Raw genomic sequence first — 26,500 nt, forward strand, 5'->3', positions numbered from 1 at the left:
AACCTCCCCACGTCTACCTTTGACTCATTCCTCTCTCCTACTTCTTTCCACTCCTCTCCTCTTTTGACCTCACCCTCTCACCTTCCCCCTACTCACAAGGCAGGCAATACGCTTGACCTCATCTTTACTAGATGCTGTTCTTCCACTAACCTCATTGCAACTCCCCTCCAAGTCTCCGACCACTACCTTGTATCCTTTTCCCTCTCGCTCTCATCCAACACTTCCCACACTGCCCCTACTCGGATGGTATCGCGCCGTCCCAACCTTCGCTCTCTCTCCCCGCTACTCTCTCCTCTTCCATCCTATCATCTCTTCCCTCTGCTCAAACTTTCTCCAACCTATCTCCTGATTCTGCCTCCTCAACCCTCCTCTCCTCCCTTACTGCATCCTTTGACTCCCTATGTCCCCTATCCTCCAGGCCGGCTCGGTCCTCCCCTCCCGCCTCCGTGGCTCGACGACTCCTTGCGAGCTCACAGAACAGGGCTCCGGGCAGCCGAGCGGAAATGGAGGAAAACTCGCCTCCCTGCGGACCTGGCATCCTTTCACTCCCTCCTCTCTACATTTTCCTCCTCTGTCTTGCTGCTAAAGCTACTTTCTACCATTCTAAATTCCAAGCATCTGCCTCTAACCCTAGGAAGCTCTTTGCCACCTTCTCCTCCCTCCTGAATCCCCCCTCCTCCCCTCTCTGCAGATGACTTCGTCAACCATTTTGAAAAGAAGGTCGACGACATCCGATCCTCGTTTGCTAAGTCAAACGACACCGCTGCTTCTGCTCACACTGCCCTACCCTATGCTCTGACCTCTTTCTCCCCTCTCTCTCCAGATGAAATCTCGCGTCTTGTGACGGCCGGCCGCCCAACAACCTGCCCGCTTGACCCTATCCTCCTCTCTTCTCCAGACCATTTCCGGAGACCTTCTCCCTTACCTCACCTCGCTCATCAACTCATCCCTGACCGCTGGCTACGTCCCTCCCGTCTTCAAGAGAGCGAGAGTTGCACCCCTTCTAAAAAAAAACTACACTCGATCCCTCCGATGTCAACAACTACAGACCAGTATCCCTTCTCTCTTTTCTCTCCAAAACTCTTGAGCGTGCCGTCCTTGGCCAGCTCTACCGCTATCTCTCTCAGAATGACCTTCTTGATCCAAATCAGTCAGGTTTCAAGACTAGTCATTCAACTGAGACTGCTCTTCTCTGTATCACGGAGGCGCTCCGCACTGCTAAAGCTAACTCTCTCTCCTCTGCTCTCATCCTTCTAGACCTATCGGCTGCCTTCGATACTGTGAACCATCAGATCCTCCTCTCCACCCTCTCCGAGTTGGGCATCTCCGGCGCGGCCCACGCTTGGATTGCGTCCTACCTGACAGGTCGCTCCTACCAGGTGGCGTGGCGAGAATCTGTCTCCTCACCACGCGCTCTCACCACTGGTGTCCCCAGGGCTCTGTTCTAGGCTCTCTCTTATTCTCGCTATACACCAAGTCACTTGGCTCTGTCATAACCTCACATGGTCTCTCCTATCATTGCTATGCAGACGACACACAATTAATCTTCTCCTTTCCCCTTCTGATGACCAGGTGGCGAATCGCATCTCTGCATGTCTGGCAGACATATCAGTGTGGATGACGGATCACCACCTCAAGCTGAACCTCAGCAAGACGGAGCTCCTCTTCCTCCCGGGAAGGACTGCCCGTTCCATGATCTCGCCATCACGGTTGACAACTCCATTGTGTCCTCCTCCCAGAGCGCTAAGAACCTTGGCGTGATCCTGGACAACACCCTGACGTTCTCAACTAACATCAAGGCGGTGTCCCGTTCCTGTAGGTTCATGCTCTACAACATCCGCAGAGTACGACCCTGCCTCACACAGGAAGCGGCGCAGGTCCTAATCCAGGCACTTGTCATCTCCCCGTCTTGATTACTGCAACTCGCTGTTGGCTGGGCTCCCTGCCTGTGCCATTAAACCCCTACAACTCATCCAGAACGCCGCAGCCCGTCTGGTGTTCAACCTTCCCAAGTTCTCTCACGTCACCCCGCTCCTCCGCTCTCTCCACTGGCTTCCAGTTGAAGCTCGCATCCGCTACAAGACCATGGTGCTTGCCTACGGAGCTGTGAGGGGAACAGCACCTCAGTACCTCCAGGCTCTGATCAGGCCCTACACCCAAACAAGGGCACTGCGTTCATCCACCTCTGGCCTGCTCGCCTCCCTACCACTGAGGAAGTACAGTTCCCGCTCAGCCCAGTCAAAACTGTTCGCTGCTCTGGCCCCCAATGGTGGAACAAACTCCCTCACGACGCCAGGACAGCGGAGTCAATCACCACCTTCCGGAGACACCTGAAACCCCACCTCTTCAAGGAATACCTAGGATAGGGTAAGTAAGGGTAAGTAATCCTTCTCACCCCCCCTTCTTCCCCCCCAAAAAAAAAAGTTTTAGATGCAAGTGGCTGTTCCACTGGATGTCATAAGGTGTATGCACCAATTTGTAAGTCACTCTGGATAAGAGCGTCTGCTAAATGATTTAAATGTCATGTAAATGTAAATGTAACTATGTGGAGTCATGTACTATACTGTAAGGTTCAGGGGTAACTGTGTGGAGTCATATACTATACTGTAAGGTTCAGGGGTAACTATGTGGAGTCATGTACTATACTGTAAGGTTCAGGGGTAACTGTGTGGAGTCATGTACTATACTGTAAGGTTCAGTGAGGCTGCGTGGTATGGAGCCTGTGCTCTTTAATTTGCCCACAGGTCTCCTGGGGTCAAGCCCCACAGTGGTAGGTACAGCAGAGCGTGGGTAGGGCAACGTCCCAATAGCTTCCTCAGGATCAATCCACTGACCACTATTGTCTGCAGACAGACTGTGCTGACTGTGCCCTTCGTGAGTGTATGAGGTGGGTGACTGTGGAGGAGAGGAATAGGGGGAGCGGGCGGGGCATCAAATGCGTGACATATGTTCCTTTCATTTTGACTCCTTTTAAAGAGCCCCTGCTAATAAAACTAACATCTGATCCCTCTAATTAATGGCTGTGGAAAACACGCAAATGCCTTTTGGTCGGGAGCAGGACACACACACACACACACACACACACACACACACACACACACAACCCCCCCCCAGGGTGGTGCTGCTAGTAACAATGAGTGAGCTACCTTTGGGTGGGACGCCCCGCCACCCCACCACAGCCAGACTCAGACCCTGTGAGGTCCCCTTCCATACAGCTACAGTCTGATGTGTGTCTGCTCATTAAACCACATGAAACAAATAGGATACTTTATTATTTGACTTTATTAGAGCCTGCAGGACTCCTACATAACAGCAGTGGGAACACAGGACCTGTAGGTCTGGGCTGCAGCACGTACAACCACACCATGTGCACTTCTGCTCTCCGCAATACTCCTGTGCTGCATGATTCAATAACTAGGTGAATGAGGCATTGATAAAAGCAGGGCTCATCAGAGCAGAGCACACCAAGTCTCACACCGAGGTTGTTTGATGTGGGCTGGCTAGGTGGGTTGTTGAGTGTCTGGAGCCTCCACCAACCAGATGCAAAACACCCAAGCAGCAAGGTAGTCGCTAAATATCCTTTATAATTGGGGCCATAAAACACAATTGCAGTCTGGACTTGCAAAGGAGGAGCCAGGCAAACTGCTGCTGTTGCTCTCAAACCAGGTGGACATCCATTAGTCGTTTAACAGCGTGACAAATTACCCAACACCGCAGCCCTACTCTGCTACAACTCTCCTCTCTTACATTGGGCTATGGGATGGAATGCAGCCTAATGCCAACATTTACAAGCAGACAACGTTTGTTCAAATGCAATCAGGCTGTAAAGACAAAGAGATAGAGGTTCTGGCCACTGCTTCTGGCCGTGTGTTCTTCCCACAGGGGCGGGTCATGGGTCATCCCCTAAGGCTGTGTGTGGGTGTGTGTTCCAAGAGGGATGAAGAGGGCCTCTAAGCCACCTGTGAGAGCTCCATAGCTTCGACTAATGCAGCTGGTTCAGGTCGGACACCTCAAACTGTAAACAAACTTTTACTCCGGCCATTTCGAGCCATAACGACGACAGCCATGAAGACACGGTGGCAAAGACTCAACAGGGACCAATGCCTCAACATGCCAACACAGCCCCCATAATGCAATATTATTCCATACATGAGGCCAAATACCAGAGTGAAGCATTTTGATATAGTGAGGGAAAACTAATTAGAGTTGGTTTAAAGAGAAATGTGAGTTTTCACAGTGACTGTGTTTATTTACACAGCCCAGGAGAGAAAACTGAGCAATAAGAGTCTTGATGGAGAGGGTAAAGAGGTTACGAGCCTGTCAGTGTTTGCAGTTTTTCACAGCCCAGCGGTTGAAGGCCATAAATCTGTTCTGGGATCAGGAAGAGGGTTACTGTGGGGCTGGGAGCCGTAACTCTTTATTTGTGGTGGAACGGCGCACTGTTGCTGTGAAAACTTGTTGTTCCGTGAACGTTCCTGTAAAATGATCATTCCACCACCACCACCACCTCTCTTCCACCCTCCACCCCCCTCAAGTTCAACCCTGGCTCCCCACCCTGCTAGCGCCTTCTGGGCATCATGTAGAGAGAGAGAGAGAGCAATAAGAGAAGATGATGGATGAGGCATGCCTCGACAGCTATACAGTCTCTCCCCCGACTGACACCTGACCCTGGTCACATGATAAGGTCACCGGAGACTCGCACAATTCCCACCTGTCTGCAGGTGACAATGGCAGGGTCAACCTGGGTTGGCTAATTATAGGTATTGTGCCTCAGATTGCCTGTTACAAGCCATTCTGCTAGCTAAAGGGGATGTAGTGTTAAATATCTGAGGCCTTTATGGTGTTCAACTGTGGGACAGGAGCTTTAAACTGTTGTACAATAGATATTAGGTTTCAGATAGGTGGAGTACATTAACCTGGTTTGAAAAGAGAGAGAAAAGAGATTAGAGGAAGAGACACCACAAATCAACATGTCACATCTTCTTGTACTGCTACAGTTAAAGGTTCGCATTGAGACATCACTTCCTGTGTGACCTCACTGAATGATGTCAGTGAGGCTCCTCCCTCATCGGCACATCTTCATATGTAGCTTTTAAAAGGAGATGTAAATTTAAAGTGCAGAACCAGAGAGATTAGGGAAACACCCTCAAACAATGTGAAACCACAGAGCCATTTAAAGACCCAGACAAAGTCAAACGTGTCATTAACATAATGCTGGGGTAATCTAGCAGTGTATTGGAAAGAAATATAAGATGGAATGTTGCATGGAAAAGGAGGAGAGGAAGAGAGAAGAAGAGACAAGAGAAAAGACACTTAGCAGTCTTCCCTGACCAATGTAATAGTATACTACTGAAGGGAGGAATAAAATACATTGAATGTTTATTTCCTTTCCATCTGTTAACCCACTTTAAAGATTGTCAAATTAAAATGTTTTAACTTACAAGAAGCATTTTCCCATAGACATGAGTGGCTTCTGTAAACAAAGTGGAAAATGTCCCATAGGTCTCCAGTACTTTCTCCCAGCCAGAGAACACTGTGTTTTGTTAAGTGTGGGTGTGTGTGGGTGTGTGTGGGTGTGTGTCAGAGGAGTGTGTTGTTGCCAGGTGTTTAGCCTTCTGAGTCACCTGGTCCTCCTGCTGTGTGAACATGGGTTTTGTTTCACCCTATTAAGTAAATACTGTAATTAAAGGGCACGGCATTTAAAACGCTGCCGTGAAAAGACTGAAACAGAAAGAGAGCAATTTGTTTAGAGGAGCAGGAAGGTAGGCCAGGCCCTGAGGCTTTCAGCACTGAGCAGGGTGCAAGAGTGTACCGCACGGCACAGCACAGCAGCCTAGGAAACGCAATGCAACGGAGGGGGTGAGTGTGTGTATGTCAGAAAGTGTGTGAAAATGAATACGTCTAATAATGTGTTTATAAGGGTGTGAAGAAGAGAAAACTGTTTGTGTTCAAACAGGTACAAAACGCCACAGTGGATCAAGAACTAATACAAAGAGCTATACAAACATGCGGTTGACCTGTAGTCTAACAGAATGAATATTCACGCCCAGTGATATCAGAGAAAGAACATATTGTGTTTCAGTACACCCAGCCCTTTGTCTACTACACCAACAAAGCAATGCCCATGTCAATATTAAAACATAACCTGACTGTTTAATGTTCCTATATGTAAAGTATGGCTTCTCTGAGAATACCACTGGCCTGTTTTAAAGGTCTCTTAAAGGTAAAGTAACAAACGTTAACTTCCCAATCAGAACAATGGCAACTAAATGAAGACTAGAGCCATACGCCAGTAGAGAACAGAGATGGATTACACTGTAGGAGTAAGGGATAACGTCTCTCATTCATCTCCTTTCTCTCAACCCCGCCAAAAACTGTCCACCTGCTCTTGTCTCTCCACTCCCTATTTCACTGAGGATGTGCCCTGACTCTGAACTTAAACCACTGATCCAAGGTCAGCTGTGATTAGGAGAGGGGATAACCCAGTACTGAGACTCATAGACACCCAGCTGGCCACACAGAGAAACAGGTCCAAAATCAGACCAATGCAGCTCTGGGTAACTGTTACCACAACATCATTCATCCAGATCCTTACTCTATCTAGAGCCTAGCAAGGCATCTGACACCAGCAGTGAGGCCTAACTCTGGATCAGGCAGCTGAGGAGCAGGACAAACACAGCTCAGGCTCACGGACACACAGACGGATGATGGGTACAGATGGAGCATCATAGGCCCTCTGGCTGCAGCTCTCAGTGAGCATTTAGGCCCAGCTTTGATGGTGGGTATACAGGGCATAGGGGCGCAGAGAGGAGAGAGGAGAGGGGTTGAAGAAAGAGAGGAAAGGATGATGGCGGAGAAACTAAGAGAGGTTGGGAGAGGCGGGAGAGGAAGAGGGCTAGGAGAGGAGAGTGGAGTGGAAGGGGAAGCCACATGGGGATAAACATTCTCAGTACAACATCAACATGTCACTGTCCATTCACCCCCTGCAATCCCCTGCAGCCCCCAGGATGGCATCATTAGAAAATTCATTCCGCCTGACTTCCGCTGTCCCCCCGCAGGAGAGAGAGAGACAGAGACAAAGAGAGAGAGACAGAAAGAAAGAATGAATACAGGAAGAGACAGAAAATCATTGAGAACCTTGCCTTGTTTAATATTTGATGAGTTGGGAGGCTTTGCCTCTGGTTAAATCAGAACAGAGAGAGAGAGTCTGAACCAACAGAGGTTGAGATAAACAGACTGAGCCCAGACAACACACACACACACACTCCAAACATATTTGTCCCCAGCTCTCAGTGAAGCTGTTGTCAGCCATATTTAGGCCCAGCACTTTTAGATGGTGGCCATTTTGTTTCAACTGGACATTCTGTGGCTAATAATTTCTCATCCTGAGAGGCAGCTTTGCATATGTCTGGCTCTAAGGGCAAACACAGATGCAGTTGATGTACTTTTGAAGGAAAGGCTAGCAAACATTGGTGTAGGTCATAATCCACCACACTGTCTGTACAGTGGCTAAACATGCTAAGATGCTTTGTAGAACCAGTTCACTTAATGAGGGGGAAGTTGCTATACTGTCGCGGAGAGACTAAGAGCCTTAGTTTTAGCATACCTCCATACCTGTTCTCCACCCAGAGCCTGGAGAGAGGAAGAGGGCTTGAGAGGAGTGGAAGGGGAGGGGATAGCTACCTCTGGCCATACATGGGGATCTCCACCAAGAAACATTCTCAGTACAACATCAACATGTCACTGTCCATTCCCAAGAGCCTGCATACCTCCATACCTGTTCTCCACCAAGAGCCAGCCCCCAGCCAAGAGCCTTATTGGCCGATTCCACCAAGAGATTGGCATACCTCCATACCTGCCACCAGCAGAAACTTCAGCTTTTTTGTTTTTTCATTCCGCCTGACTACCTCACCAAGAGCCTTATTGTTTTGCATACCTCCGCCTGTTCTCCACCAAGAGCCTTATTGTTTTAGCATACCCACACCTGTTCTCCACCAAGAGCCTTATTGTTTTAGCATACCTCCATACCTGTTCTCCACCAAGAGCCTTATTGTTTTAGACAGCCTTATTGTTTTAGCATAATAGTTCTCCACCAAGAGCCTTATTGTTTTGAATACGCATACCTCCATACCTGTTCTCCACCAAGAGCCTTATTGTTTTAGCATACCTCCATACCTGTTCTCCACCAAGAGCCTTATTGTTTTAGCATACCTCCATACCTGTTCTCCACCAAGAGCCTTATTGTTTTAGCATACCTCCATACCTGTTCTCCACCAAGAGCCTTATTGTTTTAGCATACCTCCATACCTGTTCTCCACCAAGAGCCTTATTGTTTTAGCATACCTCCATACCTGTTCTCCACCAAGAGCCTTATTGTTTTAGCATACCTCCATACCTGTTCTCCACCAAGAGCCTTATTGTTTTAGCATACCTCCATACCTGTTCTCCACCAAGAGCCTTATTGTTTTAGCATACCTCCATACCCGTTCTCCACCAAGAGCCTTATTGTTTTAGCATACCTCTACACCTGTTCTCCACCCAGAGCCTTATTGTTTTAGCATACCTCCATACCTGTTCTCCACCAAGAGCCTTATTGTTTTAGCATACCTCCATACCTGTTCTCCACCAAGAGCCTTATTGTTTTAGCATACCTCCATAGTTCTCCACCAAGAGCCTTATTGTTTTAGTACCTCTCTTATTGTTTTAGCATACCTCACCTGTTCTCCACCCAGAGCCTTATTGTTTTAGCATACCTCCATACCTGTTCTCCACCAAGAGCCTTATTGTTTTAGCATACCTCCATAGTTCTCCACCAAGAGCCTTATTGTTTTAGCATACCTCCATAGAGAGGAGACTCCACCAAGAGCCTTATTGTTTTAGCACCTGTTCTCCACCAAGAGATTGTTTTAGGTTCTCCACCAAGAGCCATTGTTTTAGCATTTGTTCTCCACCAAGAGCCTTATTGGGCACCTGTTTCCACCCAGAGCCTGTCCATACCTGTTCTCCACCAAGAGCCTTATTGTTTTAGCATACCTCCATCCTCCACCAAGAGCCTTATTGTTTTAGCATACCTCCATACCTGTTCTCCACCAAGAGCCATTGTTTTAGCATATATGTCTGTAGCATCTAACCTGTTCTCCACCAAGAGCCAAACATACCTCCAACCTGTTCTCCACCAAGAGCCTTATTGTTTTAGCATACCTTACACCTGTTCTCCACCAGAGCCTTATTGTTTTAGCATACCTCCATACCTGTTCTCCACCCAGAGCCTTATTGTTTTAGCATACCTCCACCTGTTCTTATTTTACCTGTTCTCCACCCAGAGCCTTATTGTTTTAGCATACCTCCATACCCTCCACCAAGAGCCTTGTTTTAGCATCTCACACCTGTTCTCCACCAGAGCCTTATTGTTTTAGCATACCTCCACACCTGTTCTCCACCCACACCTGTTCTCCACCCAGAGCCTTATTGTTTTAGCATACCTCCACACCTGTTCTCCACCCATAGCCTTTTTTCAGAGTTCTCCACCCCTTATTGTTTTAGCATACCTCTACACCTGTTCTCCACCCATAGCCTTGTTTCAGCATACCTCCACAGAGCCTTATTGTTTTAGCATACCTCCACACCTGTCCACCAAGAGCCTTATTGTTTTAGCATACATCTCCCAGCCTTGTTTTCAGCATCTCCCACCTGTTCTCCACCCAGAGCCTTATTGTTTTAGCATACCTCCACACCTGTTCTCCACCCATAGCCTTGTTTCAGCATACCTCCACACCTGTTCTCCACCCAGAGCCTTATTGTTTTAGCATACCTCTACACCTGTTCTCCACCCATAGCCTTGTTTCAGCATACCTCCACACCTGTTCTCCACCCAGAGCATTATTGTTTTAGCATACCTCCATACCTGTTCTCCACCCAGAGCCTTATTGTTTTAGCATACCTCCACACCTGTTCTCCACCCAGAGCCTTATTGTTTTAGCATGCCTCCATACCTATTCTCCACCCAGAGCCTTATTGTTTTAGCATACCTCCACACCTGTTCTCCACCCTGGGCCTTATTGTTTAAGCATACCTCCACACCTGTTCTCCACCCTGGGCCTTATTGTTTAAGCATACCTCCACACCTGTTCTCCACCCTGGGCCTTATTGTTTTAGCATACCTCCACACCTGTTCTCCACCCTGGGCCTTATTGTTTAAGCATACCTCCACACCTGTTCTCCACTCAGAGCCTTATTGTTTTAGCATACCTCCACACCTGTTCTTCACTCAGAGCCTTATTGTTTTAGCATACCTCCACACCTGTTCTCCACTCAGAGCCTTATTGTTTTAGCATACCTCCACACCTGTTCTCCACTCAGAGCCTTATTGTTTTAGCATACCTCCACACCTGTTCTCCACCCTGGGTCTTATTGTTTTAGCATACCTCTACACCTGTTCTCCACTCAGACACTAAACACTCAGGTGACTCAATGACAAAATGTTATTGCTTTAATAAAAATAAAAAACAGATTACAATACCTCAGTCGTTTAGAAGGAAATGTCCTTTATTTAGATACACAACTTTTCCCCTTCTGTGAAACACATTGGGGACAAAAATGTGTCACAGCAGCAGTGGCTTCTGGGGGTCTCAGTACACTAGCACCAGTAGACATTGACATCTGTAGCATATCTCCTTGACAACTCTGACTCAAAGACACTCCAGGGACTGAACCAACTAACACTGGGGACAAAAATGTGTCACAGCGGCAGTGGCTTCTGGGGGTTCATACACTACACCCATCTGTCATTAGATTACAAATGAGCACACACACACACACACACACACACACACACACACACACACACACACACACACACACACACACACACACACACACACACACACACACACACACACACACAGAACCGTGAACGAACTGCCTTGTGTTAAGCTCATGGGGTGTAACGTTGGCTCCATATATCTCTCTCTATCCCAGTTCCCTACATACACAGATCACATGTGCCAACACACCACGACAATCCCAGGCTCTTGTGAATTAATCTACGTTAAGCTTGAATTAACATAGACATACATCCTGCTCTGCAGGATCCTCGGATTCAGGCCCTGGATTGATTTATGCCCCATGTGAGTTCCTCACAGCGAACAGACCTGTCACACGCTGTTGTGTCAAAGGCTAACGGCTCTGTGACTTATGTCTTCCTGTAGCCTGGGGATATGACAATAGAGCACTGTGCCATGGAGGGTACTGTAGGTAGGGCTGGGTTCTAACAGGGTGACAGTGAGGATAACGGCGCCACCTAATGGCTGAGACGCACCTGGTGCCAGGTGTGGGCATAGGAGGGGGCACAGGGACAGAGAGAGAGAGAGAGCGAGAGAGAGCGAGAGAAGAGAGAGTTAGCCAGCAAACACTGTCAGTCACCTGATCAATGGTACCACTGCATGGCGCCTGTGTCCGTCTGTGTCCTCACCTCAGTCCACTCCAGCCCCACACAAACACACGCTAGGCTAGGAGGTGAAAAGAGGGGTATTTAACACACCAGCTAACCTGCAGACAGACTTTATCAGCTGGACAAATCAATAGGGCTGTCTGAGAGCAGAGGTGTGTCCTGCATGGTGCTGGAGGGGAGCTGCAGGGGTTACCTCTGGCTTCCTGCCCCCCCCCCGGATCTCCACACCAGCCCCCCGGACCTCCACCCCATGCCCCCTCCTGGGGCCACTGTACCCGTCTCCTCTCCCCCCATCGATTCTGCCTCACTGCCCAGTATAGTCCACTACAGCCTCCCACCCACACGGCAGAACAACAGCCTCATCAACTCTGTGTGGTGTAGACACTGTTTTCAGTCCACAGGGAGAGGGGAAGAGCACACAGAAAACAGGACCCACGTTCCGAAATGTAACAGTATAGACACACACAACTGTTTATACTGTGTCCTGTGGGTTCAGACTGCCTGATTCCCTAGTACATACAGCACAGAGCATGTTCCTGCTACAAATGGCTTTCTCATGTCGTGGTCTTACTCACTGGGACCCAGGGTACCTGCCTGCACACAAAGGACAGGAGAGCAGTTGCTGCAGCTGTCTCTCTGACATTCACCTGACAGGCATTTCTCCCGAACTCTGAGGATTTAATGCTCTAAAAAGCAGGAGACGACCCCCCCCCCCCCTCCCCCTCTCACTGTTACCTACTTACCTTCAATGACGGTTAACATCATAAGACAGGAGATATGGAGGTGGAGGGGGGGTAACACCGTCCTGTACAATGCGCCACGTCTCTGTCTGGTAGCTGGTTCTGTTCTGACATTTGGGGCCATGGGGACCGTGTGAAAGAGCATATGTTCACAGACAGGGAGAAACTACACACACACAGCAGAACACACACACACAAACACAGCCGAACAGAACATACATAGGCGTTGGCGTCTTCCACGGCCCCTGGGCTTCCACTAGCCCCCAGGACAGGTACAATCTGTCCCAGACAACCTAATGCGCACATGCTCGCACACACACAGAGAGAGAGAGCTAGTGAACTGCAAGTGAACGACCCGATCTGACCTTCAGAGACTATTCTCCTACCTTGGAGCTGATACCAGGGGAGGGATGTCTAGTTTCTTCATAGAGCAACTTCCTCCATCTCATCAAAACCATGACTGACAAGATGTTCAATGCCTCTTGGCAGCAAACAACACTGCAGAGCTGATTTAAAAGTACAATGGGGTGGAGGGAGATTTCAGGGGTTAAACTAAGAGATGGGAAGTGAGCTAGAGCCAGAGGAGAGAGCAGGGAAAGAAAAGAGAGAAGAGAGGGAAAGAAAAGAAGAGAGGCGAAGAATCGGTTTCCACCAAGGACTGCAGGCATAGTTATGGAAATGGGTGGCTGGCAGCTTCCTCTGCTAACTGTAAACAGGATCTTGGTAAGGCAAATAGCCTCCAGCCAGGCCCGGGGAGCCTGGCACCATTACAGTGGAACACCTCACTGCTCCTATTCCTCTCCCCGTCCATACCTTTCCCCCCCCCCCCCCCCTCTGTCTGTCTCTCCCCCTCCCTCCCTCTCTGTCTCTCCCAAACCTGTCTTGGCTTCAGTATTTAGTAATAGATGAACAGGGGGGCAGAACCGGCCCACACACATCCTGACACCAAATACATGACATGTTCCCATGTCTCCTCCACCAAACTACAAAGAGCCTATTTTGTTTCCCTAAAGAGACACCCACAGTAGTAGCGTTGAGTAGTTGTTGTAGTTGTCTAGTCACACCTTGCAGATGTTGCAACACTTGGTACTGGGCTATATAAATCAGGGAGAAACAGGGTGTCTCTCGTTGTGTAATAGCTAGAGAACATTTATTACGGGTAATTACTAGGTGAACACACTGTTGGGTTTAGTAAGATGTCACACTTTGGCACTGCCAGTCTTGGGTTTGCCAGGCTGCAGATGGGGATACAGCACCACAGAGGGTTCTGATATTGGGCCCAAACACCAGCCAGAGCTTTCACTCAGTGCCCTGAGGCTGCCAAGGCCAAGGCTGGCATTATAAGGGTACACACTTCCCTCGATAGCTTGAGTAAGACATATGGTAAGACCAGTCATATAGCACTCCTCAACTGTAACCACTTCTGTTCCCTCCTTTCCTTTGAGACTAGCTTCCTCTCTCAGATCCTTTCCTTTGAGGGCAGCTTCCTCTCTCAGATCCTTTCCTTTGAGAGTAGCTTCCTCTCTCAGATCCTTTCCTTTGAGAGCAGCTTCCTCTCTCAGATCCTTTCCTTTGAGAGCAGCTTCCTCTCTCAGATCCTTTCCTTTGAGAGTAGCTTCCTCTCTCAGATCCTTTCCTTTGAGAGCAGCTTCCTCTCTCAGATCCTTTCCTTTGAGAGTAGCTTCCTCTCTCAGATCCTTTCATTTGATAGTAGCTTCCTCTCTCAGATCCTTTCCTTTGAGAGTAGCTTCATCTCTCAGATAATATCCTTTCTTTCCTTTCATATCCTTATGCATGTCTCACCCGGGTTCTGGGTTTGACTGTACTTTATGTCTCAGCCGAGATCTGGGTTTGCCTGTACCGTCTCAGTCCTGGGGTCTGGGTTTGTCTGTACTGTACATTACCAGTCAAAAGTTTGGACACACCTAGTCATTTCAGGGGTTTTCTTTATTTTCATTGTATAATAATAGTGAAGACATCAAAACTATGAAAAAAACACATATGGAATCATGCAGTAACCAAAGAAGTGTTAAACCAATCAAAATACATTTCATATTTTACATTCTTTAAAGTAGCCACCCTTTGCCTTGACAGCTTTACACACTCTTGGTATTCTCTCAACCAGCTTCATGAGGTAGTCACCTGGAATGCATTTCAATGAACAGGTGTGCTTGTTAAAAGTTCATTAGTGGAATTTCTTGATTTTTTTTAATGCGTTTGAGCCAATTAGTTGTGTTGTGACAAAGTAGGGATGGTATACAGACGATAGTCCTATTTGGTAAAATACCAAGTCCATATTTTGGAAAGAACAGCTCAAATAAGCAAAAAGAAACGACCGTCCATCATTACTTTAAGACATGAAGGTCAGACAATGCAGAAAATTTCAAGATCGCAAAAACCATTAAGTGCTATGATGAAACTGGAACTCATGAGGACCGCCAAAGGAGAGGAAGACCCAGAATTACCTCAGCTGCAGAGGATAAGTTTATTAGAGTAAACTGCACTTCAGATTTCAGCCCAAATAAATGCTTCACAGAGTTCAAGTAACAGACAAATCAGCTGTTCAGAGGAGACTGCATGAATCAGGCCTTCATTGTCGAATTGCTGCAAAGAAACCAATACTAAAGGACACCAATAAGAAGCAGAGTCTTGCTTTAGCCAAGAAACACGAGCAATGGACATTAGACCGGTGCAAATCTGTCCTGGGGGGGTTTAGTCAAAATTTTAGAGTTTTGGTTCCAACCGCCGAGTCTTTGTGAGATGCAGAGTAGGTGAACGGATGATCTCCACCTTTGTGGTTCCCACCGTGAAGCATTGAGGAGGAGGTGTGATGGTGCTTTGCTGGTGACACTGTGATTTATTTAGAATTCAATGCACACTTAATCACTATGGCTACCACAACATTCTGTAGCGATACGCCATCCCATCTGGTTTGCGCTTAGTGGGACTATCATTTGTTTTTCAACAGTACAATGACCCAACACACCTCAAGGCTGTGTAAAGGCTATTTGACCAAGAAGGAGAGTGATGGAGTGCTGCATCAGATGACCTGGCCTCCACCATCACCCAAACTCCTTCAAGACTGTTGAAAAATGATTCCAGGTGAAGCTGGTTGAGAGAATGCCAAGAGTGTGCAAAACTGTCACGAGAACTCAACCCATTTGAGATGAGTTGGACCGCAGAATGAAGGAAAAGCAGACAAGTGCTCAGCATATGTGGGAACTCCAAGGCTGTTGGAAAAGCATTCCAGGTCAAGCTGGTTGAGAAAATGCCAAGAGTGTGCAAAGCTGTCATTAAGGCAAAGGGTGGCTACTTTGAAGTATCTAAAATATAAAATATATTTTGATTTGTTTAACACTTTTTTGGTTACTACATATGTGTTATTTCATAGTTATGATGATTATTTGTTTACCTTCATTTAACTAGGCAAGTCAGTTCTTATTTACAATAAATTCCTACCCCGGCCAAACCCGGACGACGCTGGGCTAATTGTGTGCCGCCCTATGGGACTCTCAATCACGGCCGGAAGTGATACAGCCTGGATTCGAACCAGGGACTGTAGTGACGCCTCTTGCACTGAAGTGTAGTGCCTTAGAACGATGAGCCACTCGAGAGCATGTCTTCACTATTATTCTACAATGTAGAAAATAGTCAAACCAAAGAAAAACCCTTGAATAAGTAGGTGTGTCCAAACTCTTGACTGGTACTGTATGTCTCAGACCTGGGTTCTGGGTTTGCCTACAGTACTGACTGTAGACTATTGTACTGCACTGCCTCTCCAACAGGCACAGGCCTATCTCCTATCCTCTATCCTCTTCTAAACACATGTAGCTGGCACAATTACATTATATTTGCCTTGTTGCTGAACAAAGTGTCCCATCGTAATTCGGGACCTAACACAAAAGTAAACAACTTCATCTTGTCTGGAAATATGTGTCACTGTGATTGCATTAAGCTGTCCATCGCCACAACAGCAGAGGGGAGAGGAGTGTGTTGTAATTAACGATTGGGTTCGGTATGTGTGTGTATCCCCTCCACTGCTCTCCTTCAAACAAACCCATCCTGTGGGAAGCCATTGTTTGGACTGCAGCATCACGGGTAGACTTTTATTTACAGATTTTAATTGCTCTGGTGATCCGTGGGTAAAAACACCCTGTCGTAATCAGCCCACAATACAACTGCTACTCTTTCTGACAATCACATTAAAATGGTCCAGTGTGTGGAGAAAATGGAGAGAAGTAGAGAGAGCAGGAATGAAGTTGAGAAGTGGAGGGAGGAGGAATGAAGGAGAGAAGTGGAAGGAGGAGGAATGAAGGAGAGAAGTGGAGGGAGGAGGAATGAAGGAGAGAAGTGGAGGGAGGAGGAATGAAGGAGAGAAGTGGAGGGAGGAGGAATGAAGGAGAGAAGTGGAAGGAGGAGGAATGAAGGAGAGAAGTGGAGGGAGGAGGAATGAAAGAGAGAAGTGGAGGGAGGGGGAATGAAAGAGAGAAGTGGAGGGAGGAGGAATGAAGGAGAGAAGTGGAGGGAGGAGGAGGAAGGAGATGAAGTGGAAGGAGGAATGAAGGAAGTGGAGGGAGGAGGAATGAAGGAGAGAAGTGGAGGAGGGGAATGAAAGAGAGAAGTGGAGGGAGGAGGAATGAAGGAGAGAAGTGGAAGGAGGAGGAATGAAGGAGAGAAGTGGAAGGAGAAGGAATGAAGGAGAGAAGTGGAGGGAGGAGGAATGAAGGAGAGAAGTGGAGGGAGGGGAATGAAGGAGAGAAGTGGAGGGAGGGGGAATGAAAGAGAGAAGTGGAGGGAGGAGGAATGAAGGAGAGAAGTGGAGGGAGGAGGAATGAAGGAGAGAAGTGGAGGGAGGAGGAATGAAGGAGAGAAGTGGAGGGAGGAGGAATGAAGGAGAGAAGTGGAAGGAGGAGGAATGAAGGAGAGAAGTGGAGGGAGGAGGAATGAAGGAGAGAAGTGGAGGGAGGAGGAATGAAAGAGAGAAGTAGAGGGAGGAGGAATGAAGGAGAGAAGTGGAGGGAGGAGGAATGAAGGAGAGAAGTGGAGGGAGGGGGAATGAAAGAGAGAAGTAGAGGGAGGAGGAATGAAGGAGAGAAGTGGAAGGAGGAGGAATGAAGGAGAGAATGGAAGGAGGAAGAAGTGGAGGAGGAGGAATGAAGGAGAGAAGTGGAGGGAGGAGGAATGAAGGAGAGAAGTGGAGGGAGGAGGAATGAAGGAGAGAAGTGGAGGGAGGAGGAATGAAGGAGAGAAGTGGAGGGAGGAGGGAATGAAGGAGGGAGAAGTGGAGGGAGGAGGAATGAAGGAGAGAAGTGGAGGGAGCAGGAATGAAGGAGAGAAGTGGAGGGAGGAGGAATGAAGGAGAGAAGTGGAGGGAGGAGGAATGAAGGAGAGAAGTGGAGGGAGGAGGAATGAAGGAGAGAAGTGGAGGGAGGAGGAATGAAGGAGAGAAGTGGAGGGAGGAGGAATGAAGGAGAGAAGTGGAGGGAGGAGGAATGAAGGAGAGAAGTGGAGGGAGGAGGAATGAAGGAGAGAAGTGGAGGGAGGAGGAATGAAGGAGAGAAGTGGAGGGAGGAGGAATGAAGGAGAGAAGTGGAGGGAGGAGGAATGAAGGAGAGAAGTGGAGGGGGAGGAATGAATGAAGGAGAAGTGGAGGAGGCTGAATGAAGAGAAGTGGAGGGAGGAGGAATGAAGGAGAGAAGTGGGAGGGAGGAGGAATGAAGGAGAGAAGTGGAGGGAGGAGGAATGAAGGAGAGAAGTGGAGGGAGGAGGAATGAAGGAGAGAAGTGGAGGGAGGAGGAATGAGGGAGGAGGAATGAAGGAGAGAAGTGGAGGGAGGAGGAATGAAGGAGAGAAGTGGAGGGAGGAGGAATGAAGGAGAGAAGTGGAGGGAGGAGGAATGAAGGAGAAGTGGAGGAGCAGGAATGAAGGAGAGAAGTGGAGGGAGGAGGAATGAAGGAGAAGGAGGGAGAATGAAGGAGAAGTGGAGGGAGCAGGAATGAAGGAGAGAAGTGGAGGGAGGAGGAATGAAGGAGAGAAGTGGAGGGAGGAGGAATGAAGGAGAGAAGTGGAGGGAGCAGGAATGAAGGAGAGAAGTGGAGGGAGGAGGAATGAAGGAGAGAAGTGGAGGGAGCAGGAATGAAGGAGAGAAGTGGAGGGAGGAGGAATGAAGGAGAGAAGTGGAGGGAGCAGGAATGAAGGAGAGAAGTGGAGGGAGGAGGAATGAAGGAGAGAAGTGGGAGGGAGCAGGAATGAAGGAGAGAAGTGGAGGGAGGAGGAATGAAGGAGAGAAGTGGAGGGAGGAGGAATGAAGGAGAGAAGTGGAGGGAGGAGGAATGAAGGAGAGAAGTGGAGGGAGGAGGAATGAAGGAGAGAAGTGGAGGGAGCAGGAATGAAGGAGAGAAGTGGAGGGAGGAGGAATGAAGGAGAGAATTTGGAGGGAGGAGGAGAGAAGTGGAGGGAAGGAATGAAGGAGAGAAGTGGAGGGAGGAAGAATGAAGGAGAGAAGTGGAGGGAGGAGGAATGAAGGAGAAGTGGAGGGAGGAGGAATGAAGGAGAGAAGTGGAGGGAGGAGGAATGATGGAGAAGTGGAGGGAGGAGGAATGAAGGAGAGAAGTGGAGGGAGCAGGAATGAAGGAGAGAAGTGGAGGGAGGAGGAATGAAGGAGAGAAGTGGAGGGAGCAGGAATGAAGGAGAGAAGTGGAGGGAGGAGGAATGAAGGAGAGAAGTGGAGGGAGGAGGAATGAAGGAGAGAAGTGGAGGGAGGAGGAATGAAGGAGAAGTGGAGGGAGGAGGAATGAAGGAGAGAAGTGGAGGGAGCAGGGATGAAGGAGAGAAGTGGAGGGAGCAGGAATGAAGGAGAGAAGTGGAGGGAGGAGGAATGAAGGAGAGAAGTGGAGGGTGGAGAAATGAAGGAGAGAAGTGGAGGGAGGAAGAATGAAGGAGAGAAGTGGAGGGAGGAGGAATGAAGGAGAAGTGGAGGGAGGAGGAATGAAGGAGAGAAGTGGAGAGAGGAGGAATGAAGGAGAAGTGGAGGGAGCAGGAATGAAGGAGAGAAGTGGAGGGAGGAGGAATGAAGGAGAGAAGTGGAGGGAGGAGGAATGAAGGAGAGAAGTGGAGGGAGGAGGAATGAAGGAGAGAAGTGGAGGGAGGAGGAATGAAGGAGAGAAGTGGAGGGAGGAGGAATGAAGGAGAAGTGGAGGGAGGAGGAATGAAGGAGAGAAGTGGAGAGAGGAGGAATGAAGGAGAAGTGGAGGGAGCAGGAATGAAGGAGAGAAGTGGAGGGAGGAGGAATGAAGGAGAGAAGTGGAGGGAGGAGGAATGAAGGAGAGAAGTGGAGGGAGGAGGAATGAAGGAGAGAAGTGGAGGGAGGAGGAATGAAGGAGAGAAGTGGAGGGAGGAGGAATGAAGGAGAAGTGGAGGGAGGAGGAATGAAGGAGAGAAGTGGAGGGAGCAGGGATGAAGGAGAGAAGTGGAGGGAGCAGGAATGAAGGAGAGAAGTGGAGGGAGGAGGAATGAAGGAGAGAAGTGGAGGGTGGAGGAATGAAGGAGAGAAGTGGAGGGAGGAAGAATGAAGGAGAGAAGTGGAGGGAGGAGGAATGAAGGAGAAGTGGAGGGAGGAGGAATGAAGGAGAGAAGTAAGTGGAGGGAGGAGGAATGAAGGAGAGAAGTGGAGAGAGGAGGAATGAAGGAGAAGTGGAGGGAGCAGGAATGAAGGAGAGAAGTGGAGGGAGGAGGAATGAAGGAGAGAAGTGGAGGGAGGAGGAATGAAGGAGAGAAGTGGATGTAGGAGGAATGAAGGAGAGAAGTGGAGGGAGCAGGAATGAAGGAGAGAAGTGGAGGGAGGAGGAATGAAGGAGAGAAGTAGAGGGAGGAGGAATGAAGGAGAAGTGGAGGGAGGAGGAATGAAGGAGAGAAGTGGATGTAGGAGGAATGAAGGAGAGAAGTGGAGGGAGGAGGAATGAAGGAGAGAAATGGAGGGTGGAGGAATGAAGGAGAGAAGTGGAGGGAGGAGGAATGAAGGAGAGAAGTGGAGGGTGGAGGAATGAAGGAGAGAAGTGGAAGGAGGAGGAATGAAGGAGAGAAGTGGAGGGAGGAGGAATGAAGGAGAGAAGTGGAGGGAGCAGGAATGAAGGAGAGAAGTGGAGGGAGCAGGAATGAAGGAGAGAAGTGGAGGGAGGAGGAATGAAGGAGAGAAGTGGAGGGAGGAGGAATGAAGGAGAGAAGTGGAGGGAGGAGGAATGAAGGAGAGAAGTGGAGGGAGGAAGAATGAAGGAGAGAAGTGGAGGGAGGAGGAATGAAGGAGAAGTGGAGGGAGGAGGAATGAAGGAGAAGTGGAGGGAGGAGGAATGAAGGAGAGAAGTGGAGGGAGCAGGAATGAAGGAGAGAAGTGGAGGGAGGAGGAATGAAGGAGAGAAGTGGAAGGAGGAGGAATGAAGGAGAGAAGTGGAAGGAGGAGGAATGAAGGAGAGAAGTGGAGGGAGGGGGAATGAAAGAGAGAAGTGGAGGGAGGAGGAATGAAGGAGAGAAGTGGAGGGAGGAGGAATGAAGGAGAGAAGTGGAAGGAGGAGGAATGAAGGAGAGAAGTGGAGGGAGGGGGAATGAAAGAGAGAAGTGGAGGGAGGAGGAATGAAGGAGAGAAGTGGAAGGAGGAGGAATGAAGGAGAGAAGTGGAAGGAGAAGGAATGAAGGAGAGAAGTGGAAGGAGGAGGAATGAAGGAGAGAAGTGGAGGGAGGGGGAATGAAAGAGAGAAGTGGAGGGAGGGGGAATGAAAGAGAGAAGTGGAGGGAGGAGGAATGAAGGAGAGAAGTGGAGGGAGGAGGAATGAAGGAGAGAAGTGGAGGGAGGAGGAATGAAGGAGAGAAGTGGAGGGAGGAGGAATGAAGGAGAGAAGTGGAAGGAGGAGGAATGAAGGAGAGAAGTGGAGGGAGGAGGAATGAAGGAGAGAAGTGGAGGGAGGGGGAATGAAAGAGAGAAGTGGAGGGAGGAGGAATGAAGGAGAGAAGTGGAGGGAGGAGGAATGAAGGAGAGAAGTGGAGGGAGGGGGAATGAAAGAGAGAAGTGGAGGGAGGAGGAATGAAGGAGAGAAGTGGAAGGAGGAGGAATGAAGGAGAGAAGTGGAAGGAGGAGGAATGAAGGAGAGAAGTGGAGGGAGGAGGAATGAAGGAGAGAAGTGGAGGGAGGAGGAATGAAGGAGAGAAGTGGAGGGAGGAGGAATGAAGGAGAGAAGTGGAGGGAGGAGGAATGAAGGAGAGAAGTGGAGGGAGCAGGAATGAAGGAGAGAAGTGGAGGGAGGAGGAATGAAGGAGAGAAGTGGAGGGAGGAGGAATGAAGGAGAGAAGTGGAGGGAGGAGGAATGAAGGAGAGAAGTGGAGGGAGGAGGAATGAAGGAGAGAAGTGGAGGGAGGAGGAATGAAGGAGAGAAGTGGAGGGAGCAGGAATGAAGGAGAGAAGTGGAGGGAGGAGGAATGAAGGAGAGAAGTGGAGGGAGGAGGAATGAAGGAGAAGTGGAGGGAGGAGGAATGAAGGAGAGAAGTGGAGGGAGCAGGAATGAAGGAGAGAAGTGGAGGGAGGAGGAATGAAGGAGAGAAGTGGAGGGAGCAGGAATGAAGGAGAGAAGTGGAGGGAGGAGGAATGAAGGAGAGAAGTGGAGGGAGGAGGAATGAAGGAGAGAAGTGGAGGGAGGAGGAATGAAGGAGAGAAGTGGAGGGAGGAGGAATGAAGGAGAGAAGTGGAGGGAGGAGGAATGAAGGAGAAGTGGAGGGAGCAGGAATGAAGGAGAGAAGTGGAGGGAGGAGGAATGAAGGAGAGAAGAGGAGGGAGGAGGAATGAAGGAGAAGTGGAGGGAGCAGGAATGAAGGAGAGAAGTGGAGGGAGGAGGAATGAAGGAGAGAAGTGGAGGGAGGAGGAATGAAGGAGAGAAGTGGAGGGAGCAGGAATGAAGGAGAGAAGTGGAGGGAGGAGGAATGAAGGAGAGAAGTGGAGGGAGGAGGAATGAAGGAGAGAAGTGGAGGGAGGAGGAATGAAGGAGAGAAGTGGAGGGAGCAGGAATGAAGGAGAGAAGTGGAGGGAGGAGGAATGAAGGAGAGAAGTGGAGGGAGCAGGAATGAAGGAGAGAAGTGGAGGGAGGAGGAATGAAGGAGAGAAGTGGAGGGAGGAGGAATGAAGGAGAGAAGTGGAGGGAGGAGGAATGAAGGAGAAGTGGAGGGAGGAGGAATGAAGGAGAGAAGTGGAGGGAGCAGGGATGAAGGAGAGAAGTGGAGGGAGCAGGAATGAAGGAGAGAAGTGGAGGGAGGAGGAATGAAGGAGAGAAGTGGAGGGTGGAGGAATGAAGGAGAGAAGTGGAGGGAGGAAGAATGAAGGAGAGAAGTGGAGGGAGGAGGAATGAAGGAGAAGTGGAGGGAGGAGGAATGAAGGAGAGAAGTGGAGGGAGGAGGAATGATGGAGAAGTGGAGGGAGGAGGAATGAAGGAGAGAAGTGGAGGGAGCAGGAATGAAGGAGAGAAGTGGAGGGAGGAGGAATGAAGGAGAGAAGTGGAGGGAGGAGGAATGAAGGAGAGAAGTGGAGGGAGGAGGAATGAAGGAGAAGTGGAGGGAGGAGGAATGAAGGAGAGAAGTGGAGGGAGCAGGGATGAAGGAGAGAAGTGGAGGGAGCAGGAATGAAGGAGAGAAGTGGAGGGAGGAGGAATGAAGGAGAGAAGTGGAGGGTGGAGAAATGAAGGAGAGAAGTGGAGGGAGGAAGAATGAAGGAGAGAAGTGGAGGGAGGAGGAATGAAGGAGAAGTGGAGGGAGGAGGAATGAAGGAGAGAAGTGGAGAGAGGAGGAATGAAGGAGAAGTGGAGGGAGCAGGAATGAAGGAGAGAAGTGGAGGGAGGAGGAATGAAGGAGAGAAGTGGAGGGAGGAGGAATGAAGGAGAGAAGTGGAGGGAGGAGGAATGAAGGAGAGAAGTGGAGGGAGGAGGAATGAAGGAGAAGTGGAGGGAGGAGGAATGAAGGAGAGAAGTGGAGGGAGCAGGGATGAAGGAGAGAAGTGGAGAGAGGAGGAATGAAGGAGAAGTGGAGGGAGCAGGAATGAAGGAGAGAAGTGGAGGGAGGAGGAATGAAGGAGAGAAGTGGAGGGAGGAGGAATGAAGGAGAGAAGTGGAGGGAGGAGGAATGAAGGAGAAGTGGAGGGAGGAGGAATGAAGGAGAGAAGTGGAGGGAGCAGGGATGAAGGAGAGAAGTGGAGGGAGCAGGAATGAAGGAGAGAAGTGGAGGGAGGAGGAATGAAGGAGAGAAGTGGAGGGTGGAGGAATGAAGGAGAGAAGTGGAGGGAGGAAGAATGAAGGAGAGAAGTGGAGGGAGGAGGAATGAAGGGAGAAGTGGAGGGAGGAGGAATGAAGGAGAGAAGTAAGTGGAGGGAGGAATGAAGGAGAGAAGTAGAGGGAGGAGGAATGAAGGAGAAGTGGAGGGAGGAGGAATGAAGGAGAGAAGTGGATGGAGGAGGAATGAAGGAGAGAAGTGGAGGGAGGAGGAATGAAGGAGAGAAATGGAGGGTGGAGGAATGAAGGAGAGAAGTGGAGGGAGGAGGAATGAAGGAGAGAAGTGGAGGGTGGAGGAATGAAGGAGAGAAGTGGAGGGAGGAAGAATGAAGGAGAGAAGTGGAGGGAGGAGGAATGAAGGAGAAGTGGAGGGAGGAGGAATGAAGGAGAGAAGTGGAGGGAGGAGGAATGAAGGAGAGAAGTGGAGGGAGGAGGAATGAAGGAGAGAAGTGGAGGGAGGAGGAATGAAGGAGAGAAGTGGAGGGAGGAGGAATGAAGGAGAGAAGTGGAGGGAGGAGGAATGAAGGAGAGAAGTGGAGGGAGGAGGAATGAAGGAGAGAAGTGGAGGGAGGAGGAATGAAGGAGAGAAGTGGAGGGAGGAGGAATGAAGGAGAAGTGGAGGGAGGAGGAATGAAGGAGAGAAGTGGAGGGAGCAGGGATGAAGGAGAGAAGTGGAGGGAGCAGGAATGAAGGAGAGAAGTGGAGGGAGGAGGAATGAAGGAGAGAAGTGGAGGGTGGAGAAATGAAGGAGAGAAGTGAAGGGAGGAGGAATGAAGGAGAGAAGTGGAGGGAGGAGGAATGAAGGAGAAGTGGAGGGAGGAGGAATGAAGGAGAGAAGTGGAGAGAGGAGGAATGAAGGAGAAGTGGAGGGAGCAGGAATGAAGGAGAGAAGTGGAGGGAGGAGGAATGAAGGAGAGAAGTGGAGGGAGGAGAAATGAAGGAGAGAAGTGAAGGGAGGAGGAATGAAGGAGAGAAGTGGAGGGAGGAGAAATGAAGGAGAGAAGTGAAGGGAGGAGGAATGAAGGAGAGAAGTGGAGGGTGGAGGAATGAAGGAGAGAAGTGGAGGGAGGAAGAATGAAGGAGAGAAGTGGAGGGAGGAGGAATGAAGGAGAAGTGGAGGGTGGAGGAATGAAGGAGAGAAGTGGATGGATGAGGAATGAAGGAGAGAAGTGGAGGGAGGAGGAATGAAGGAGAGAAGTGGAGGGAGGAGGAATGAAGGAGAAGTGGAGGGAGGAGGAATGAAGGAGAGAAGTGGAGGGAGGAGGAATGAAGGAGAGAAGTGGATGGAGGAGGAATGAAGGAGAAGTGGATGGAGGAGGAATGAAGGAGAAGTGGAGGGAGGAGGAATGAAGGAGAGAAGTGGAGGGAGGAGGAATGAAGGAGAGAAGTGGAGGGAGGAGAAATGAAGGAGAGAAGTGAAGGGAGGAGGAATGAAGGAGAGAAGTGGAGGGAGGAGGAATGAAGGAGAAGTGGAGGGAGGAGGAATGAAGGAGAAGTGGAGGGGAGGAGGAATGAAGGAGAGAAGTGGAGGGAGGAGGAATGAAGGAGAGAAGTGGAGGGAGGAGGAATGAAGGAGAGAAGTGGAGGGAGGAGAAATGAAGGAGAGAAGTGAAGGGAGGAGGAATGAAGGAGAGAAGTGGAGGGAGGAGAAATGAAGGAGAGAAGTGAAGGGAGGAGGAATGAAGGAGAGAAGTGGAGGGTGGAGGAATGAAGGAGAGAAGTGGAGGGAGGAAGAATGAAGGAGAGAAGTGGAGGGAGGAGGAATGAAGGAGAAGTGGAGGGTGGAGGAATGAAGGAGAGAAGTGGATGGATGAGGAATGAAGGAGAGAAGTGGAGGGAGGAGGAATGAAGGAGAGAAGTGGAGGGAGGAGGAATGAAGGAGAGAAGTGGAGGGAGGAGGAATGAAGGAGAGAAGTAGAGGGAGGAGGAATGAAGGAGAAGTGGAGGGAGGAGGAATGAAGGAGAGAAGTGGATGTAGGAGGAATGAAGGAGAGAAGTGGAGGGAGGAGGAATGAAGGAGAGAAATGGAGGGTGGAGGAATGAAGGAGAGAAGTGGAGGGAGGAGGAATGAAGGAGAGAAGTGGAGGGAGGAGGAATGAAGGAGAGAAGTGGAGGGAGGAGGAATGAAGGAGAGAAGTGGAGGGAGGAGGAATGAAGGAGAGAAGTGGAGGGAGGAGAAATGAAGGAGAGAAGTGGAGGGAGGAGGAATGAAGGAGAGAAGTGGAGGGAGGAGGAATGAAGGAGAAGTGGAGGGAGGAGGAATGAAGGAGAAGTGGAGGGAGGAGGAATGAAGGAGAGAAGTGGAGGGAGGAGGAATGAAGGAGAGAAGTGGAGGGAGGAGGAATGAAGGAGAGAAGTGGAGGGAGGAGAAATGAAGGAGAGAAGTGAAGGGAGGAGGAATGAAGGAGAGAAGTGGAGGGAGGAGAAATGAAGGAGAGAAGTGAAGGGAGGAGGAATGAAGGAGAGAAGTGGAGGGTGGAGGAATGAAGGAGAGAAGTGGAGGGAGGAAGAATGAAGGAGAGAAGTGGAGGGAGGAGGAATGAAGGAGAAGTGGAGGGTGGAGGAATGAAGGAGAGAAGTGGATGGATGAGGAATGAAGGAGAGAAGTGGAGGGAGGAGGAATGAAGGAGAGAAGTGGAGGGAGGAGGAATGAAGGAGAAGTGGAGGGAGGAGGAATGAAGGAGAGAAGTGGATGGAGGAGGAATGAAGGAGAAGTGGATGGAGGAGGAATGAAGGAGAAGTGGAGGGAGGAGGAATGAAGGAGAAGTGGATGGAGGAGGAATGAAGGAGAGAAGTGGATGGAGGAGGAATGAAGGAGAGAAGTGGATGGAAGAGGAATGAAGGAGAAGTGGATGGAGGAGGAATGAAGGAGAAGTGGAGGGAGGAGGAATGAAGGAGAGAAGTGGAGGGAGGAGGAATGAAGGAGAAGTGGAGGGAGGAGGAATGAAGGAGAGAAGTGGATGGAGGAGGAATGAAGGAGAAGTGGATGGAGGAGGAATGAAGGAGAAGTGGAG

At 49.6% G+C, this 26,500-nt stretch overlaps 1 protein-coding gene and 1 long non-coding RNA gene across 5 annotated transcripts in view; both read right to left on the reverse strand.

The window, feature by feature from the left end:
* LOC127920714 (alpha-ketoglutarate-dependent dioxygenase FTO-like) overlaps positions 1-26,500 on the reverse strand; it is a 151,945-nt gene that overhangs the window by 9,332 nt on the left and 116,113 nt on the right. The window lies entirely within an intron of this gene.
* On the reverse strand, positions 7,983-9,095 carry LOC127920716 (uncharacterized). Of its 4 annotated transcripts, XR_008107088.1 has the most exons (4): positions 8,718-8,793; positions 8,564-8,615; positions 8,124-8,475; positions 7,983-8,020 (listed from the first exon to the last, which is right to left on the reverse strand). It is a non-coding gene; the product is annotated as an uncharacterized LOC127920716 (long non-coding RNA). The 4 variants fall into 4 exon arrangements; XR_008107090.1 differs by lacking the exons at positions 8,564-8,615; positions 8,718-8,793 and adding an exon at positions 9,072-9,095; XR_008107089.1 differs by lacking the exon at positions 8,564-8,615 and having other exon boundaries at positions 8,754-8,803.

Source organism: Oncorhynchus keta, unplaced genomic scaffold (assembly GCF_023373465.1).
Source record: "Oncorhynchus keta strain PuntledgeMale-10-30-2019 unplaced genomic scaffold, Oket_V2 Un_contig_2035_pilon_pilon, whole genome shotgun sequence".
Taxonomy (NCBI): Eukaryota; Metazoa; Chordata; class Actinopteri; order Salmoniformes; family Salmonidae; genus Oncorhynchus; species Oncorhynchus keta.